Source organism: Neltuma alba, unplaced genomic scaffold (assembly GCF_004799145.2).
Source record: "Neltuma alba isolate B1F8T4 unplaced genomic scaffold, ASM479914v2 tig00013429_pilon, whole genome shotgun sequence".
NCBI classification, from domain to species: domain Eukaryota; kingdom Viridiplantae; phylum Streptophyta; class Magnoliopsida; order Fabales; family Fabaceae; genus Neltuma; species Neltuma alba.
Window position 1 is genome coordinate 1 of NW_021637679.1, and position 19,501 is coordinate 19,501.

The following is a 19,501-nucleotide window of genomic DNA, read 5'->3' on the forward strand; positions in this document are numbered from 1 at the left end:
TTTATTTTAATTTTTAACCAATCAACATCAATCTAAAAAAACTCATAATAAATTGTATGGTTAATATATATCTATATGAAATGTGATCCCATTTTAATTTTGATTAGTAATTTTATTCCTAAAACCTCATTTTAAGAACCAAAATCACCGTTAAAGAATAAAATTTTTTTAAAAATAAATAAAATAACGTTAGATTTCATATATTAAAATTGTTGGTTTCAAGTTTCATAAATCAAAACCAAACCGAAGTTAAATTTTATATAATATTAAACCTAAATTAAACCATATCATTCATAAAGACAATGTAACTTATTTCAGACGCCGGCCACTTGTACGAATCCAATCAGATGCATCAACACACACAAACCCTAAAAGCTTAGAATGACCAAAGTTAAAGACAACTGTGATGTAATTTGTCAACGAAGAAAAAAAGAACAGAATATGGACAAAAGTGTGTTAATTCGAAAATAAAGGTAAATTAGTTGTTCCATTTTGATCGATTCAATGCATAATCAAGATCTTGAAAATGTTAATCTGTATCTATATATCTAACACATATTAGTTAATTGAACTTTTAGTGCTGCTTTTCACGTCAACTGTAATTTTGAAAAGATATATCAATGGGAATAAAACAATAGTACCCAAAAAAAGTATTGTTTTTAGTCATTCATTCATAATTAATTATCAATTTTTTTTTAGATACATTCGCCGTCCATCTTTAAACATGCACCCCAACTGTTTAATTCCTGGTTTGAGTCAAATCAATTCCCATGTACATTTTCTAGATAGTTCAAAAAATTTTCTTCAACAAGAAGCTTTTACTGTTTAAGTTGTTGTTTAAACCAGTCAATCCATATGATATTCCTTTCCTTTCTAATTATATAAAAGAATTAGATAATTAATTTATACATATTAAAAAAATTATTTACAAAATATCTATACTTTTTCTCAATTTTTAAATTTGGTACATACATGTGTTTTTATCCCTCAATTTTGATTTGTCAACACTATTAGCCACCACGCATGAGTTAACGGTAGTACTAACAAAGCAAAATTAAAGCACGTAATTCGGAGAGCAAAACAAATAGATACCAAACTAAAAATTGAGAAAAAGTACATGTACTTACAAAGCGATTTTCTCCTTAAAAATTGATTACGTTATTTATTTCTTTCGGCGGTTCCTATTAATTATATAAAATAAAAATTCTTGCTACGTGTAAAGGGGAAAAAAGGAAAAAGAAGGAATGGAACTAAGACTAATTAATTTATTGTTCTTTAATTTTGGTTCGTGAATAAATTGTTTTAGCTCATAGCAGCAGAGGACGAGGCATACAGGTGTCTTTCCTTTTCTCATTAATATTTGGTGACCCTCTATTTATATTAATCTTATTATTCAATTTTGAAGTTGCAGGATACTATAAATTATTAAATTATACTACCTCCAGTTATTAATATAAGACCTCGTTTGACTTTTTTTTGACTTTAAATATAAGACCCCTATCCATTTTGTCTCTAATATTTATACTTTTTTTTTTCAAAATAGTCCTTCTAACAATGATAGTTCTAACTAATATACAGATATACTTGATTAGCAAGGATATTTTAGAAAAAAAAACACCTATTTATTACAATAACTAACTTAACTTCTTTCCTTAATCTCCTCAAATTAGTCAATTAGCTCTTATAATTAGGACCGGAGGTAGCATATATTTAGTAGAAATTATAAGATAAGAACCGTTTTGTAATTATATAATCATATTATTGTTGTTATTTTTAACACTATTATAACATATATATATATATACACACATGATTGTTTTATATATTTTCTTAATAATAATCAAAGTGATACTATTATAAGCTAATTTTTTTCAGTATTGTAATTTGTAAGGAATATGATGATGAATAAATTATAAGATGTACTTCTCTAGTCTTTAATATATGATCCAATTGTTGAGTTAGTTTTGGTCCTAAATATAAGACCCATTTCTGATATTTATCAATTTTTTCTAAATTACCCCTATGGATACTCCCTCAATCATAATCAAGTAGAAGAAGGAGATAGGGTATTAAGAAAGATGATTATGGTGTTTTAGGAAAAACAAGTCACATTTTTTATAATTAACTAACTTACCTAACTTCCTTAATCAAATCAAATTAGTTAAATGGGTCTTATATTAAGGATTAGATGAGTATATAAATATATATTAAGAAATTTTAATTTATTGGTCAATGTTTCAAAGCCTAGGTCCATAATTCTGATCTTCTTGAAGTAGCATCAAGCCCTTCTTTAGGGCCTGTTTGGTTTGATTAAAAAGGAAGAGAGGGGAGGATTTAATGATTTAATGATTTGTTTGGTTCAAGGAGGGGAGGGGAGGGATAGTAATAATCAATTTACCATTTTACCCTTACATATTAGTTATATTTTTATTGATATATTATATAATTAATTCACATCTTAATTTAAATTATATAATTTAATAAACATTCTGTCTTATCATGTTAATATGTGCATTAAAAAATTGGTACAGTAATTTTTTATTCTAATTAATATAATAATATATTTAAAATAATTAAATTAAAAAATTTTATATGCTCTAAGAAAAAATGAAATTTTATTCTCTTTAGGCTATCCTTTTTTTCCGCTTTTTTTAAATATATTTATAAAAAACAATTAATTTTGATATATATAATTTTTATTTAAATAATTATTTATAAATTATTTATAATATATTTTTTAATTATAATAATTTATGTTTTTTATTTTTTACTTAGGATAATATATTTTTTATTTGAAATAAATATTATAATAATATATTTTATGGGTAGTAGTGGAATATTAAAAAAACCATAAAGGTATAATGGTCCAAAAATTTAGCTCCCTCCAAAAAACCCTCAATTTGAAAGGGAACTAAATGGGGGGAGGAAGGAGAGGGGAGGGGACATTTTGGCTTTCTCCCCTCTAAAATTTTTAACCAAAGAGGGGAGGGGTTCATTTTCCCTCCCCACCCTCCCCTCCAAAACAAACCCTTAACAAACGTTGTGTTAACAAAAGTTTTATCAACAGTTTACCCACACAAAAAAAAAGTTTTATCCGTATCCCAACGGATCCTTCCACTTCGGCCAGTGTAATATGAGAGCATTGCTTCCTTGGTCCATGCCTTTAGTAGCCTTTATAGCTATATTTAAAGTCGTCTCTCTGTCTTTTTTCATAGTTTTTTTCAGCATTTTATTCGTAAATTAACTTTTTGTACTATGTAAAACTCTACTCTATTAATGCTATATTTTTCTTCTTACAAAAAAAAAAGTAATTTTATTTATAAGGTGTTAAACTGAAACTATGACTAATAATGTTTGGAAACAGTTGAAAATGAACTTCTACAAACTTTGAAGACATTATTAAAACTATAAAAGTTCACTGAAAAAAAAGGAAACAATAGCGATTCTATTGTAACAGATTTGGGATTCTAGTAGTGATAGTGAAAATTTTAAATTTTCATCACACCAATATTAGTAGCGGTTTGGAATCGATGCCAACTAACCTGAAATTTCTTTAATTCTAATGTTACCATCATAGTTGTTCATAGCATCTCCACTGATGCGAGAGAGTTGTTTTCCAACCAAATTACAAGATAGTTTAACTTTTATTTTAGTTTTAAATTTATTTATTTTTTTAGGTTAATCCTTATAGTAATAGTAGTTTTAGATAATATATTTGATTAGTAAGGTATTTTTTAAGAAAAACAAAATCTATTTATTAAAGATAACTAACTTAATTAATTTTTCTTAATCTACTCAAATTAGTCAACTAGCTTTTATATTAAAGATTAAAAATAGTATTACATTAGCTGTCTGGTAAAATTTTATGTATGAACGTAGTGGTTGTTAGAACCGCTAAAAAAAAAAAAATACTACAATATTCTTTGTTGTAGTGATTTTGATAAATACTAACAGGTTTCTAAACACATACATATGGCACTTTTATTGAAGAAGAATTTTGCCAGTAATTCATTTAACTTGGTAACGACGAAATAAGAACAGTTTGGAATAGGATTGATTAAATTCAGGTGAGTTTCTAGTCATTTAAAATCACGTCATCCAAACATTGTGAACGTGGATTTGTTTGTTTGGGGAACTCCTTCCCTCGTCATTCCATTTCTTGTATTATGGATAATTAGCTTACGAAAATGTATAAAAATCTACAAACGCAATTACTTGAAACTTTGATTATCACAGCCCTAAACTTAGCAATATACTATCTCCGATTTTTAATATAAGATCTAAACAACTAATTTATAAATATTAAAAAAATTAATTATTGTTATTAAAACTAACCAACAATGAAAGTAGATTTGAGAAGAGAAGTAGACAAGAAAATGAGAGAATGATATTATATTTCTTACTTGTTTCACTTGCATCACAATACAATGGTATGCCCTATTATAGGCATAGTCTTACATGTAAGTTACACTATTACTTAAATGATAGATAGTGGACAATAAACCATGAATGTGAAGTGAGAGTGAGTTACAAGATCAAAGACATAGTGGAAGATTAATGCTTAGTGGAAGTAGTGGGAGTTGATGAAGTTGAAGAGAAAGAGAAGATGGACATCCACATGTTATAATATTCATAATACTCCCCCTTGGATGTCCATTATATAAGATATATGCCTCATTAAAAAACTTCAACTAGAAAAAATCCTGTGGGACAAAAACCTAGCAGAAGAAAAAGAGTATACATTCATTGATATACTATTCGGTGTTGTCTCATTAAAAACCTTGCTAGGAAAACCCCATGGGAAAAACCACAAACAAGAAAAAAAGAGTACAACGCGTATTTAACTCCCCCGCTTGATAATATCAATTGATATTCCTAAGTCTATGACATCTGATATCATGAACAAGCTTTTCAAATATTGTAATAGGAAGTGACTTGGTGAACAAATTTCCTAGATTTTTATTTCAACGGATTTGTTAGATATATATTTCACCATCTTTTGAATATTATGAGACATACTCCATTTGGAATTACCAGCCTGTGAATGAGAAAAGAATATAGAATTCTATTCCAATGTCTTTGGTGAAGAACGATATCTTATCAGTAAGTCAACAGTAAATGATATGTCAGGTCATGCGTGACTGATAAGATATGATATGGTACTTATAGACCTATAATTTAGTACTTCTGGCCAAGTAGTTCTTCATTACCTTCTCGAAATATATAAGGTTCTTTATTCACCTCCACAAATCTCACAACCGTACGTAATGGATGTGATTTATCCATATAAAAACACTTTATGACCTTTCTTGTATCAATTATTTGATACACAAAAATCTTCATTTCTCAAGTATTCAATTTATAATCCGAAGCAAAACTTTGTTCTTCCCAAGTCCTTTATTTCAAATTCTTTCTTATAAACAATTTATAGCTTTTATGATCTCTTCATGAGTTCTGATAATATTTATATCATCAATATAAACAAAAATTATAACAAACTCATTTTAAAAAGTTTTTTATAGAAATATATGGGCAATTAGATTATTTTTATATCATTTTTCAATCAATATTTACTTCGTCGGTCATACCACAAACACCCTGATTGCTTCTGGCAACTTATTTAACTTAATTATTGTTCTCAAGAACTTAAATTGTATGCTTCTGGAAAATGAAATCTTTCAGGGAATTTCATATATTTTGATCCAAAACTATAAAATAGATGATACATACTGAAATTATTTTAATCTTCATAATATTTCATATACTGAAATATTTTCTTATATATGCTCCTGGCATATTTTGAATCCTTCAAGGATTATCATGTAAATTTTACTATTTAATGATCCTCATCCATGGGTCATCATAATATTTAACAGGCGCATTTCATAACTGCCAGACTATTCAAATATGCAAAATTATATCCACCACAAAAGTAACATGTCCATCATAATCATTTGTGAAAATCTTTATTTTCACATAAACGTCATATATTCTATAGAAACTTTATATTCCATGTGTTCGGACTGCAGGTCCATTTTCACATATCAAAATAATATTTTCATCACGTCTTTTCCTTTTTACTTTTCTTCTTGGCTAAATTTATGTCTCCTTTGTATGATAGATCTATGTGTAAGATCCTCCTTTTATCACATGATATTCTTATCAAAATCGTTATGATAACCTTTATCTTTTCGGTTCTCTTTTTCTCTTGTGACATAACTTATTGAGATCTCTTTCTTCCTCTTCAGGTACCTAAACCTCTTCTGGGGTTTTACAATTAGTTATGTTTTGATACTCTTTTAGAGTACATGCCTCATCAATATAACTTCTAGGTTGTATGCTCCTCTCTATTCAATATATTTATATTGGAACTGATTAACCTCTCATGCTTCAGGCATGTCTTATTTTTATTTATACTAATTGGAGCATTTTCAGCTGAAATAAGAATTACAAAATTTTCATTCAGGTTAGTAAAATATTTTGTAGCATTTCATGAATGCAATTTTGATGAATTTCTGGTCCATACTGATACATATAAGGATCTGTATTTGATAATAATAATGCATTCCATGCATTCTCTTTTCAAACTACTCAATTTCTCCCCCTCATGTTAGGAAAACTTTGTCAAATAACAGTCAACTAAGTATGTAGTATAAGTCTCCTAAATCCATTTGCTTCTTTTAGGAACATTATTTTGTTCCATTTAGAGACAAACAAGAAGAAAGAGGTTCTTATCCAACATATGTCCCAACTTTCTTTAAATATCCATCTATGTGCATTGTGGTGGATTGACAGGAATAAATATTGCACATTTCAATCTTTAGATGGAAAATATCTGGCTCCTAACCAAAAGCCAATTTCATTGGGAGAACTTTGTTGCCTTGATGTATATAAGTGTTGCAATATATTAAATTAAATATGCCAACACTAAAATGAAAAAACTTGTTCTCATAAATATTGATCTAGCTATTCACAGAGGCATTAACAAATGATTTTACTAGATCATTTTGTTAAGTAGGTTTTTCAACATTAAAAGCCTGATATATAAATTTACTAGTATCTTTAAAATCAAGTTTTTAAGATCACATAGTTTAGAAATATTTATCTAAACAATCTTGCAAACTTCAGGTTGCAAACTAATGTCAGTCACACATGTTACCATTTTATATAGATATATCTATCAAATATTGAATACTTGTATGGCTTATGTACTTCTAAATGGGCCCATATATATGAGTTTAATATATTTTCAGAAATGTAGTGATCCATTCAAAAACAAAACATAACTAGTGATATTTTATAATCAATTTTCTTTTAGAACAAGCAGCATATATGGATTCTTAAAAATGTTGTCTATTCGGAAGAATCTTGTAGTTCTTCAATAGATATCAATATATAATTTTCAATAATTTGTTGCATCATATAGTTCAAGATGATTAAACAAGCCATGCCAACAATAAATATAATTATATCAGTAAACTTCTGGTTTACTGTACTATGTTTCATTACCAACAATAAACTTTTCAATATAATATATGATTGATGATGTCCATTTATAAAATTGATATGAAAAATATATCCAATATCAACTCATACTTGTATTCCAATAGGCTCCCCCTCAAAATTGAGTTATTCAAACATGATTCCTTTATTCATATATTTCATAAATAGTTGCTAGTATATAATAGGTTAAAGCCAATAACCTATCTTTTGCTTAGAAGCCCAAGTACTTCCTAGTTCATATATAGTTACGAACTTTAATCCAATTGTACTAAAACATTTACACTATTTGGAAAACCAAAGCTGTGATATAGATCTATGGGTCATATTTTTTACTATCAATACTTTGTCTGCTTATAAAGAAAAATCAGTATTAGTTCTTCTGGAACTATAATACTATTACATCTAGTTCTTCAGGAACTATATAATTTAAGAGGAATATGAAAGACAACTCTATTTCAATATATCATTAACATAATAACAAATAATTATGAGTATCACATATTTAACTTGCAATACACATAAAGGACACACAAAAATGATGAAGAACATTTAAAATGAACATTTAAAAAATAAAGTACAAATAAGACTTAACGTTCAAAATTTCTCAATATTGATCAAAGTATTATAGACATTTAAAACATTCAAAACTAATATTGAATCAGATTATATAAATAAGATATAAATAAACAAAATATAACTAGTAACTTTTGGGTCTATTTGATCTATTTAGTTTTATATCACACACTAATCAATATTACAATATCAAATTTTTATAACAATTTGTTTCTCACAAATCACAATAAATTTAAAGACCGATAAGAATTAAACATTATACATATAGCCTTCTAGGCATATACTTATATGTTTTCTATTTTTATATATACTTTGAACATCTATCTTTCTTCACAACTTATTGTCTTCAAGCATTAGAATTAGCTTTGATATTTTCATAATATCACATGATTTTTTTGATTCCAAAAACATTTTTTTAACATTTGCTTTTCAATGAATTGATACATATTTATCTATATGACTTTAGTCATATTATAATATTTGTTCATAATTTTATCATATTGATCATAGGGCTATTACTAATTCTTCTGTTATAATTTAATAGTCAAGCCTCAAGATTATTGCTTTTAATTATCAGTTCCACTGATACAATGTTATCATGTTCTTTATCACTCTTATGGATATATTCCTTGCTTTCAATAACACATCATCAATTTTCTCAAATATTAGTCTTCCAGACAATAACAAAATTTTCAGAACTACGAAGTTCTTTTGTATCATTTAATTTTTAAACCATCAATCTTTAAGACTTTGATATAGATTATCAAATTGTAACAATCTTGCCATGCCATCTGTTACTACCACAAAATAGTCTTTTATCAAATAATCATCAAAACATGATGTGGCTTCTGACCATCTAATCACAAAATCAAGAGTACAATGGCTATTAGCCATTTATTTATATATTTAACATTTTACTTTCTAAGACAATAATTAACTAATATGGAGATGATAATCATATATAGTAATATCATTGATAAAAATAAACCTCATAGCAAATCAATCAGTATAAGCATAGTAGAATCATGAAAATATAAGAAAAGTAAGAAATAAAAACAAGAATTTTCATATATCTCAATACGATAAATAAAATATTCAGCTACCAATAAATCAATAAGGTTAATATGCAAAACCACCATTTTCTCTAAATAAATTGGAGAAATCTTATCAAACTGTTCAGATCAAATTATCTTCGTTCAACGAACAAAACATCAACATGTATCAACTAGAAGCCATGAACTCAAATGGTGGAGTATCGTGCTGATAACGTGTTATGAAATTAACCAACAATAAAAATAGATTTGAGAAGAGAAGTAGACAAGAAAATGAGAGAATGATATTGTATTTCTTACTCTTCGCTTTGCATCACAATACAATAGTATGCCCTATTTATAGGCATAGTCTTACATATAAGTTATACTATTACTTAAATGATAGATAGTGGATAATAAACCAAATGAATGTGAAGCGAGGGTGAGTTACAAGATTAAAGACATAGTGAAAGATTAATGCTTAGTGGAAGTAGTGGGAGTTGATGAAGTTGAAGAGAAAGAGGAAATGGACATCACATGTTATAATATTCATAACAATTATATTAGTTATTTCTAATAAATACATGTTATATTCAAAAATACCCTTATTAATTATGTGTATTTGAATTATTTCTTGATAGTAACTTCTTCATATGAGCAAGTAACATAAGAATTACTTGAGGACAAAATAAATAAATATGAAAAACGAGATAGATAAAAATATTATATTTAGCACCAAATTAAACCTCCAGCTATTTCTTTTATTAAAGATTGGAGAAAATACCAAATATTTTGCGAAGAACATCCATGTGTACATACTCAGTTCCGCACTCAAAGAAATGGACCAAGAACATCGAACAGACAACCTGTGAAAAATAACAATTCGGAGACCAAAAGCCTAAGAAATTCACGTTACATATTCTAGATACAAAATTTGTGAAATATTAGTATTTTCTACGTATAGAAAATTATCAAGTCATTCTTACAAATAAAATTTTCAATGAGAGACCTTTTTTCATTTTTCTCTACTTTGATATCATTTGTTTATAATCACTTACGTTAACTTTCTAGTGCAATTTGCTGATCACAATGTATTTTAAATTCAAGGAAAAATTATTGAAAAGTTCCTATTTGAAAAGTAGCAAAAGACTTGAATTGAAAGGCTGCAACTTTGCTGGTGCAACTCTTTTTTACTTGTGTGCGACTTTTCTTTAGCTACATATAAATATAATTAAAAATAAATTATTGCTCTCAGCTAAAAAAGAGTTGCACCTAAGTCCTTAAACAAATTTTAAGCATATTTGGAAAGAGCATTAGCCCAAAAGAAGAGAGGTCCACTTAGCCCAATAAACGAGATAGAAGCCCACCAATTTGGACTGATCTTACCTTCTTGTACATGTTTAATAATCTTATATTTACTAATAGAGTTGAGCCTAGTAAAAAAAAAAAAAAATCTCTTACAACGTGACAATTAAGATTCAAGTCTCTACTAGAAGGAGTGCCCGCAGTTAGTGTCTGAAAATGTTACAAATAGGATTGCCTCTAATAGGAGAATACCTATGCTTTAGCGCAAAAGAAAAAAAAAAGTCTTACATCTCTTTCCTTCCAATGAAACAAGATTATTGTATAATTGCTAGCTAATCAATTAAAAACTCAACATGCCCACAACTTCTTCAACATGATAAATAACAACTCCCCAAATAATGTTCCATTCGGCATTGATTAAAGAACTGACATCTCTAGATAAATCTCTAGACAAGTTTGGAGCAAACCAGTCCTGCAAAGACGGCGAAAAGAACTGAGAAAAATACCTTGGGTTAACAAGAGCTCCTCAAAATGAATGCTAGTTTATATTTAGGTCTCAAATACGTATCAAAGAAAGGAAGTAGGGAGCACACATCAGTCCAGAAACGCTTCAGTGAAGATGCTAATTTTCTAACTACATACGACCCAATTCCATTGTGCTTATGGCAAATTGTAATATTGAATGATTTGTACATCTTAATCCACATAAGAGGTTTTTTTTTTTTAAAAAAAAAGTTTAACTTTAGGTTCTAAAATTAAAAAAATATGAGTTGCTTCAAGTGTAAAAAAAATGCAAGAGAATAGAGAGTGGTGAAAATATTAGACTTGCGTGCTAGCTGATGAAAGTTGGTTGTTAGCCACTGAGTTGGTCCATCAAAAACTACCACTACAATTCTACAAATAGGGACAAAAAATAACATTAATAGGCACGATCTTCACATATAAGGAGTGTTTGGTAAGAACAAAACCATGGTTTCAGAAGTGCTTTTACGGTATATGAAGTAAATATATGAAGAGTTTGCTCGATTTGCAGAAAAGTACTTTTGAGAAGTATTTTGGGGTTAGCCAAACACCCCCATAGAAGCATGTTAAATTGAATGATATTTTCTTATAAAATCACAGCAATTAAAGTTGGGAAAAATGAGAGAGTTCCATAGAACAAAAAATATTGTAAAAAAATCTCTTCAAACTTAATAATTACTTGGGTGCCCAAAGAGGACCTCATTGTACTGGGAAAAAAAAAGTAAGTAGACAATATTGCCCCTATTAATGAAGGAAAAAAATTGCTAAAAAATGAGAGCCAAAATTGATCTCTTGTGTCTTTCCTCCTTGATCTTCTGCATGAGAAAGAAAACCTTGACGAGAACAAAAGCCAAGTGGTGGAACAACTTCTTTATCATCATTAGTGAAGTCGAAGCACCTTTCATATTCATCATCTCTTTGAGATCTAAACTTTTTTTTTCCTTCCTCTCCTCTCCTCGAACATTGTGGTTGGCAAATTAGATTTTTGTGTGAGTATGTAGAAAATCAATGTGCCTTTTAGTTATTGCAAAACTTTTGTTTTTTGTCTACTACGAACAAAATAAGTAATGCAAAAGGCATGTTTTCTATTTGGTATGTATTGATAATTTAAGTTGGGGTTTCAAGATATGAATGAAACATAATTTCAAAATATGTTTTTAATTTTGTGTGGGGCGTCATTGATTTAATCGATTTCCAATGCCTCGAGAGTCAAGATCACAAATTAACCAAATATTGCACTATAGTGTGGAACAACCTTGGGTCGTTTTACTCATGGAGTTTTAATTGAATTCTAATAGCTCAGTATCTAAGAACACTTGTAAAATTGGAATTTGGTTGTTGAAAATCATATTGAGAAAAGTTAAAAAGTAGTGCAAAGAAAATACTTGTTTTTGAGATTTTTTGTTATAAAAGCAGTGAAATGAAATGATTTGGAGTAAAGGGTTCAATAAAAATTTCTTTGACAATGGGGATTGAGCTATTCTTGCTCTTTTAAAATATTTGGGAGTTTAAAACTACTAAATCTTAATTAGAATCCTAAATAATCATTTAGATCCAATAATTGAATTAGTAAAATCACTTTGATCAAAATGAATCAACACCTTTTCAAAACACTGTTGTAAAAACCACTTAGTGTGTAAATGATGGGAATGATGCAATACTCTCTTTTGGTTACCGATCAGCACATAAGAGTTAATGGCAATCAACTAACAATAATCATTGCAAATCAATCAAAAGCCAAGGGTTAAATAAAAGATATAGTTATATATAAATAAGAAAACACATTACATCATTCAATTTAGAAACAAATAAATCAATCACAAAAGAAACTTATCAATTATCCAATGTAGTGAATATGACATTCAGCCCTAAATTTAGAGGTCCAAATATATATAACTACTAAAATTGAAATAAGAAACTCTCCAATGTAGTCTATGAGCCGAAGCTTGCATCTCCATCACTAAAGATCACCAACTTTAGCCACTCATAGCTCCAACCTTGCTCCAATTGGTTTCAGCACTTTTGACAATCATGAAGGATGAAATGGGTATGGAAAGGTAGTGTAGAGATGGAATGGAGAAGAATAATCAGGTTAGAATTGAGAGATTGGTGATGAAATGAGGTAAAAATAAAGAATTTTTGGTCAGGAGTGGTGGAGAGTTCAAAGGAAATGAGAGAGGCTAATTTTGGATGAGGAATGGTGGCTGGCTGCCTCAGTTTTGAGCTCTTAGCCTAATTTGGAAGCCCCCAATGTTAGATAAGTGAAATTTTGCGTTTTGCTGTATGACTGGTTTAGCCATAGTGAAGTGGTACTGAGAGGGGTTATTGAGAACTCGATGGCTTTGCTGTAGCGGAGTAAACTCTTATGCCGCGATGACAGCACATAGTGAGGGTGATTCCTTCAGGTTCTTTTCTTGGCTTGAATTCCCACATCCTTCTTTACTTTAAGCTCCCATGGTGCTTTTCAAGGTTCTTTGACTCATTCTTTGGTTCCCCTGATCCCTTCATTTACCTACAATATCAACATAATTTTTGATAATATATCTAATTCCCCATGATCCGAGGTAAATGAAAATCAGCTAAGAGTCATAAAAACACTTGAAAAAGCATGAATTAAATGCAAAAGGACATGATAAAAATTGGCTCAAAGATAGGCAAGAACTGTGTGAAAACACTTCAAGAACTTTAAAAATAGCTCAAGGAAAAGTGTAAAAATATGGTCAAATCAACTCCCTTACACTTAAACCTTTGCACTCTGAGCAAAGCATTCTAAATCATTCAAAGAAGTACGAGTGTGGAAGGAAACACCATCAATGCTTAAAAATGGGAGCCAAGGGTTGATTAAGCCAGCTTCTCAAGAAGTCAACAAAAGTGGGGTGAAGGGATGCCAAGAAAATAATTACTGTGAGTGCTTAAAACAAAAATTAAGCAAAAGAGATTTCTCTTAAGAGGAAATGTTTAGCTCACAGCTCACTTGACCAGACAATTTCACTCTAAAAGCTGCTTAATTGATTCTCTACGATAAGCTTGTAATGATTCTACCTCTCCACTACGAGAACCATAAATTGTTAATCAAGAGGGCTTAAGGGTTGTAATGATTTGTGACGGCCAAGTGAAATGAATAGAATGGAAAGAAAAAGGATGAGTACCATGCATCTTAATTGTTCTCTTTATGCAATCAGTATTTATCTTTCTAGAGGTGGTTTTGAGGTTTTAATGCAGTGAATTTCTTATTACCCCTTCTCTATTTTTTTTTAAGAAAATGTTTCTTCTTTTCTTTTCTTTTTCTTTTTTTTCCTATTTTTTTTCACGTCTACTGGTATTTTTTTCCTCTCCTTTTTTTTCTTTCTTGTTATTTTTTCTCTTTTTTTTGATTACTTTTTACTTTTACTTGCAACATTTCCCAAAACCATGCATGTACTCAATTGGTGGTCTAAATGAGCTAGCAATGGTTGAGTATTTGGGCTTATGTATGGGTAAAAAGGGTTTAGAAACAAATGCCTCAATCATATTCACAAAGTGATAGTTCATCAAGCCTTGATTAAGAATTAAAATAAGTTCTAGAGAGATATAAAATTAAACAAATACTCACAAGCAAGAGAATTTAGGACCGAATATTCTTCCAACACGGTTATCATCTCAAGTGGTCATCCTCTAGGTTCAAAAACACATAGCACTACTTTCAAGACATAAAATCACTCACTTCAAGTTGAAAGCATTAAAGAGAGAATTAACCAAAACCAACGACCATTTAAAAACATGGATGATTTTCTACGAACACAAGTAGGACTTTGAATTTCCAAATTTTCCAAACAAGGTAGTGTGAAAGATCTAAGTTGGAAAGAGTTATTGATGTAAGAGGATTGAAATCATAATAGTGAAATAAAAAATATACTTCAACTTTGCCGGGGCGAAAATGGGTCCTCGTCGTAGTGAAGTGTACTTGAGAAGAAAAATTAAACGTTGAAGGGCTTCGTCATGACAAAAAGAGGCAAAGACATGTAAATAAAGGATGCAATATGATTTCAAACCCTACACAGCAAACATCAAAACAAAGATAAAAAAAAGTTCAAGTATACCAAAATTTACCGTGTCCAAATGCAATTAAGAGGCAAAAATGATGCAAAGGATAGATTTAGTTGAAATTGAACACACAAACCCCTCCCCCATACTTGAAAAGACATTGTCTTCAATGTTGAAATTGCATAACAGTGACTAATCACTTAGTGAACAAGAAGTTGTGAAGTCCAAGTTAAATTGGAGCACAAGACATCAAATCTACTGAGAAGGAGGCACAAGAGGGTAAACCACAATCAGCACAAAGATGACAACTAACAACCAGGCCATTAGTAGCTGTGGAATCGATCAAGTTTAATCCAAAACCAAGATAATAGAATCCATAGAAAATAGCACCACGAAGTTGATAGAAGTATCTTAAAAACACAAGGGAGACAAAAACTAAAGATTAAAAGAAAAGAAAAGGGAGAATGACACTAGGTCCCACACGAGAAAATATACTGCAAAACAATCCTTGAAATCTGATCATTAATCACAAGTCCCATAGGGACTTAACTGCAATAATAAGAATGTCAAAAAGACATTATTGCCCAGTAGAATAGAAGGAAGGAAAGAGCACTATTTCCTGTGCAATCTGAAGTTGCTATGCATGGGAGAGAAGAGCTGGAGAAAGAAGAAAGTAGCCATTGATAGTGAACTCCAAAGAGCTTCCGTTTTAATCTCTCCAAACTTTCAGGTTTGAAACTTTCTTCTTCTCCCCTCTTACAGCATTTTGCTTGACAGATTATGTTTGGGTATGAGAATTCAAAAAATCATGTTTACCTTTAGGTATTGCAAAGCTTTTATTTTTGATCTAATATAAACAAGTTAATCAATGCAAAGGTTGTGTTTTTGTTTGATGTGGGTTGGTGATTTAAGTTGGGGTTTCATTGTGGGTGGCTAGGATGATGATGTGTGCTCTATTTTTGGTTATATTATGGTTGGTTTTACTCTGTTTTAGTATGGTTTACTTTGAATGGTTGAAGAAGATAAAAGTAGATGTAGGTAGAAACTTTTACTATAAAATGGGATACTGTGTTGTCAATATAGGCTGTGAAAATTGTCAATAAATGTCATGATAGTTGTCAATAGTATTGCTTCACTTGTCAATAATAGCTAGACAATTGTTGATACAGGTTTATATTAATGATGGCCAGTACGTCTGGGAAGCATCTATTTTGCTTTGTTCATATAGGGGTAAGTTTATAAATGATGTAGAAGATGATGTGAGATATGTTAGAGGTAGTGTAAGAACAACAAGTATAAAGGAAGGAACGAGTTATGAAGAGTTGAATGAAACTATATCATCAATTCTTAGAAAAGAAAGTAACTCATTTGTTTTGAAATTCTCAGTTACGTTTGATAAAAATAGATTTGTGGAGTTGGCGAATGATGATGGGGTAGAACATTTGATAAAGTTTAATAAAGAAAGTGGTTATGTATATGTATAAGAAAATGAAAATAAGGACCAAATAGAAATAACAAGGGATGATGCAGTGGAGGAGCAAGATGTGTAAGTTTAGTTTGAAAAAGCTTTTTCTATTGTTATTTCTTACTATAGTACTTGTTACTGCCTTGCTATTAAGTTGTCAATGTGTGCACCCTAACTTGTTATTTACTGCAGGATTGATCATTTTTTAGAGGTGTGAATGGATTATTTATGTCTCCACCTACCTTGTTTGATGATATTGGAGAGCCACCATCAATTTTCTGTTCGGATGAAATGATCCTAACACCTACACTTTAAATGAATTCCACAAAATGAAAGGACTTGATTATTGAGGAAGGGTAAATATTTCTAAATGCCACTGCCCTCCAAGAAACATTGTATAAGTACATCATATAACAGAAGTTTTCATACAAATTTATTAAGAATAATCAACAAAGGATCATTGTGAAGTGCAAGATTGATGGTCGTCCATGGTATATGGGTGCATATTTGATGGGAGCATATCAAGATACTGAGTTTTTAACTATCAGAACATATAGAAGTGAACACATTCATCATACACAGGACAACTTGCTTGTTTCTCACTTGGGAAAGTCAAATTTAGCTTCCTCAATTGTGATTAATGATTTGAGGTGCAATATTGACAAGAGTCCTAGTAAAATTAAAAAGGACTTGTATAAAGAGTATGGTGTGCAATTGAGCTACACTCAAGCATATAGGGCTAGGAAGAGAACACTGATAGAATTACATAGTAGAGTAGAAGATTCTTATAAGATAATTCCTTAGATATGTGGGAGACTAATAGAAACTGATCCAGATACAGTAGCAAGATGGGAAGGCTTAGATAGCAACCGATATAAGAGGTTATCCATTGCATATGGATGCTCAATTAATGGTTTTTTACGGGGTTGCCAACTAACTATTTATATAGATGGATGTCATTTGAGTAGTCCTTATAAGAAAATTTTATTATCAGCTTGTGCATTTGATGCAGACAATGAGTTGTTTCTCTTAGTATATGATATTGTTAATAGAGGAATAAATGATGAATGGGTTTGGTTCCTACAGAACGTGAAGGAGATAATCAGATCAATAGAAATAACAATTGTCTCATATTGAAGTAATGCTATCATCGGTGTTGTTCAAGCAATATTTGGTGGTGAGAAACATGTTTTTTTTTTACCGACATGTGAAGGAAAATTATAGTGCTGAGTATGTGAAAATCAACAGAAGTGTCAGACGAACCTCAGAGAATAACAAGGAGAGTGCACTTAATTTACTTGATGGAATAGCATATGCAAGGCATGACTATGGATATAATGTTGCATTGGAAAATTTAATATTATTTTCTCCACGATTGGCACAATGGGTTGAATCTCATAGGGATGTGGATAGATAAGCACAGAGCAAGTTTCTTTTCAAGAGATAGGATAACATCACCAACAATCTTGCTGAGTCTTTTAATGCTTGGATCATGAAAGAAAGGAAGCATACCTTGCCGGTTTTGATATAAAAGCATCAAGAGAAGTTGGCCAAGAAGATGGTTGCTAGTAAAATGAGGATGAGAAGTTGAAAAAATGGTATAGAACCCAATATTGAAGCAAAGTTGATGGAAAGAATAGTAAGAGGTACTTATATTGGAGGGAAAAATTTCGGTGATGACCATATTTCAGTATAGGTAATGCGTGAGGGAAAAAATCATATATCTAACTATTGATTTGATTTCTCATAGATGCACATGTTTGGCCTGACAAATAAGTAGAATACCTTGTGTATATGCATGTATGGCAATCAAATTAGTTCACCGTAGTATGTATGATTATGTAGATGATTGCTATAAATTGTCCGCACAAGAGAAAATATATGCAAACAGCATGAGGCCAATTACAACACATGATTGTCCATATCCTAATGCACCTACCTTGACTCATATGCTAACCCAAACAGTTTTGCATCCACCCATAACTAGAAGGCCAAGGACTAACAAAATTAATTCTCAGTTTCAAAACAAGAAGGTTTATTATTGTGGAAGATGCAAAGAACCTGAACACACTACCAAAACATGCAAGAATCCAAATCCAACTGAGAACATATTAAATCAGCTATTTTTTGTATATAAATGTGAAAGGAATATTTTATAAATCGGTGTAAAGGGATTTTTTGATAAATGGATACACACTAACATTTAGTTTGGTAATTACATGCAACCTATATTTTTTTTTTAGATGGATTATGAAATAGGTGTAGTTCTATATATATGAAGGTGTAAATGAAAGTTGGTTATAAACTGGTATGTTAGATTTTGCTGTCATTTGAGTTGTAATTATTGCACCTCACATTGTCAATAGACCTGTTTTGACTTGTTACTAATTGTATTACGACTTGTCAATTAATTACATTATGACTTGTTAATGGTTGCACTATGACTTGTTAATGGTGAAACTATAACTTGTCAATGTTGGCACTATGACTTGCTAATGGCAATATTATGACTTGTTAATGGTAGTACTGTGACTTGTTAATGGTGGTACTGTGACTTGTCAATAGTTGCACTGTGACTTGTCAACCATGGAATCAATGGTAAGAAATTTATCTAGGCGCCACGACAAATTATACAGGTGTTGTGGCGCCTATTATAGAATGCCTCCTTTTTTGCTTCAGAAGCTGTGGCGGATTGCTTAAGGCATCACGACAGATTGAGCGTTATCAGGCTTGTCAACAACAAAAGCATATGACTTGTTAATGGTTGTACTTGTGATTGTCAATGGTGGCATCGTGGCTTTGTCATGGTTGTATGTGACTTGTCAACCATGGAATCAAGGGCAAGAATTTTATCTAGGCGCCACAACACCTATTACATAATGCCTCCCATTTCTTTGTACTTCAGAAGCTTAGCAGATTGCTCAAGACACCATGGCAGATTGAGCGTTATCAGGCTTGTCAACAAAAGCACTGTAACTTATTAATGGTAACACTATGACTTGTCAAGGTGGCACTATGACTTATCAACTATCGAGTCAAGGGCAAGAATTTTATCTATGCGCCACAACACCTATTACAT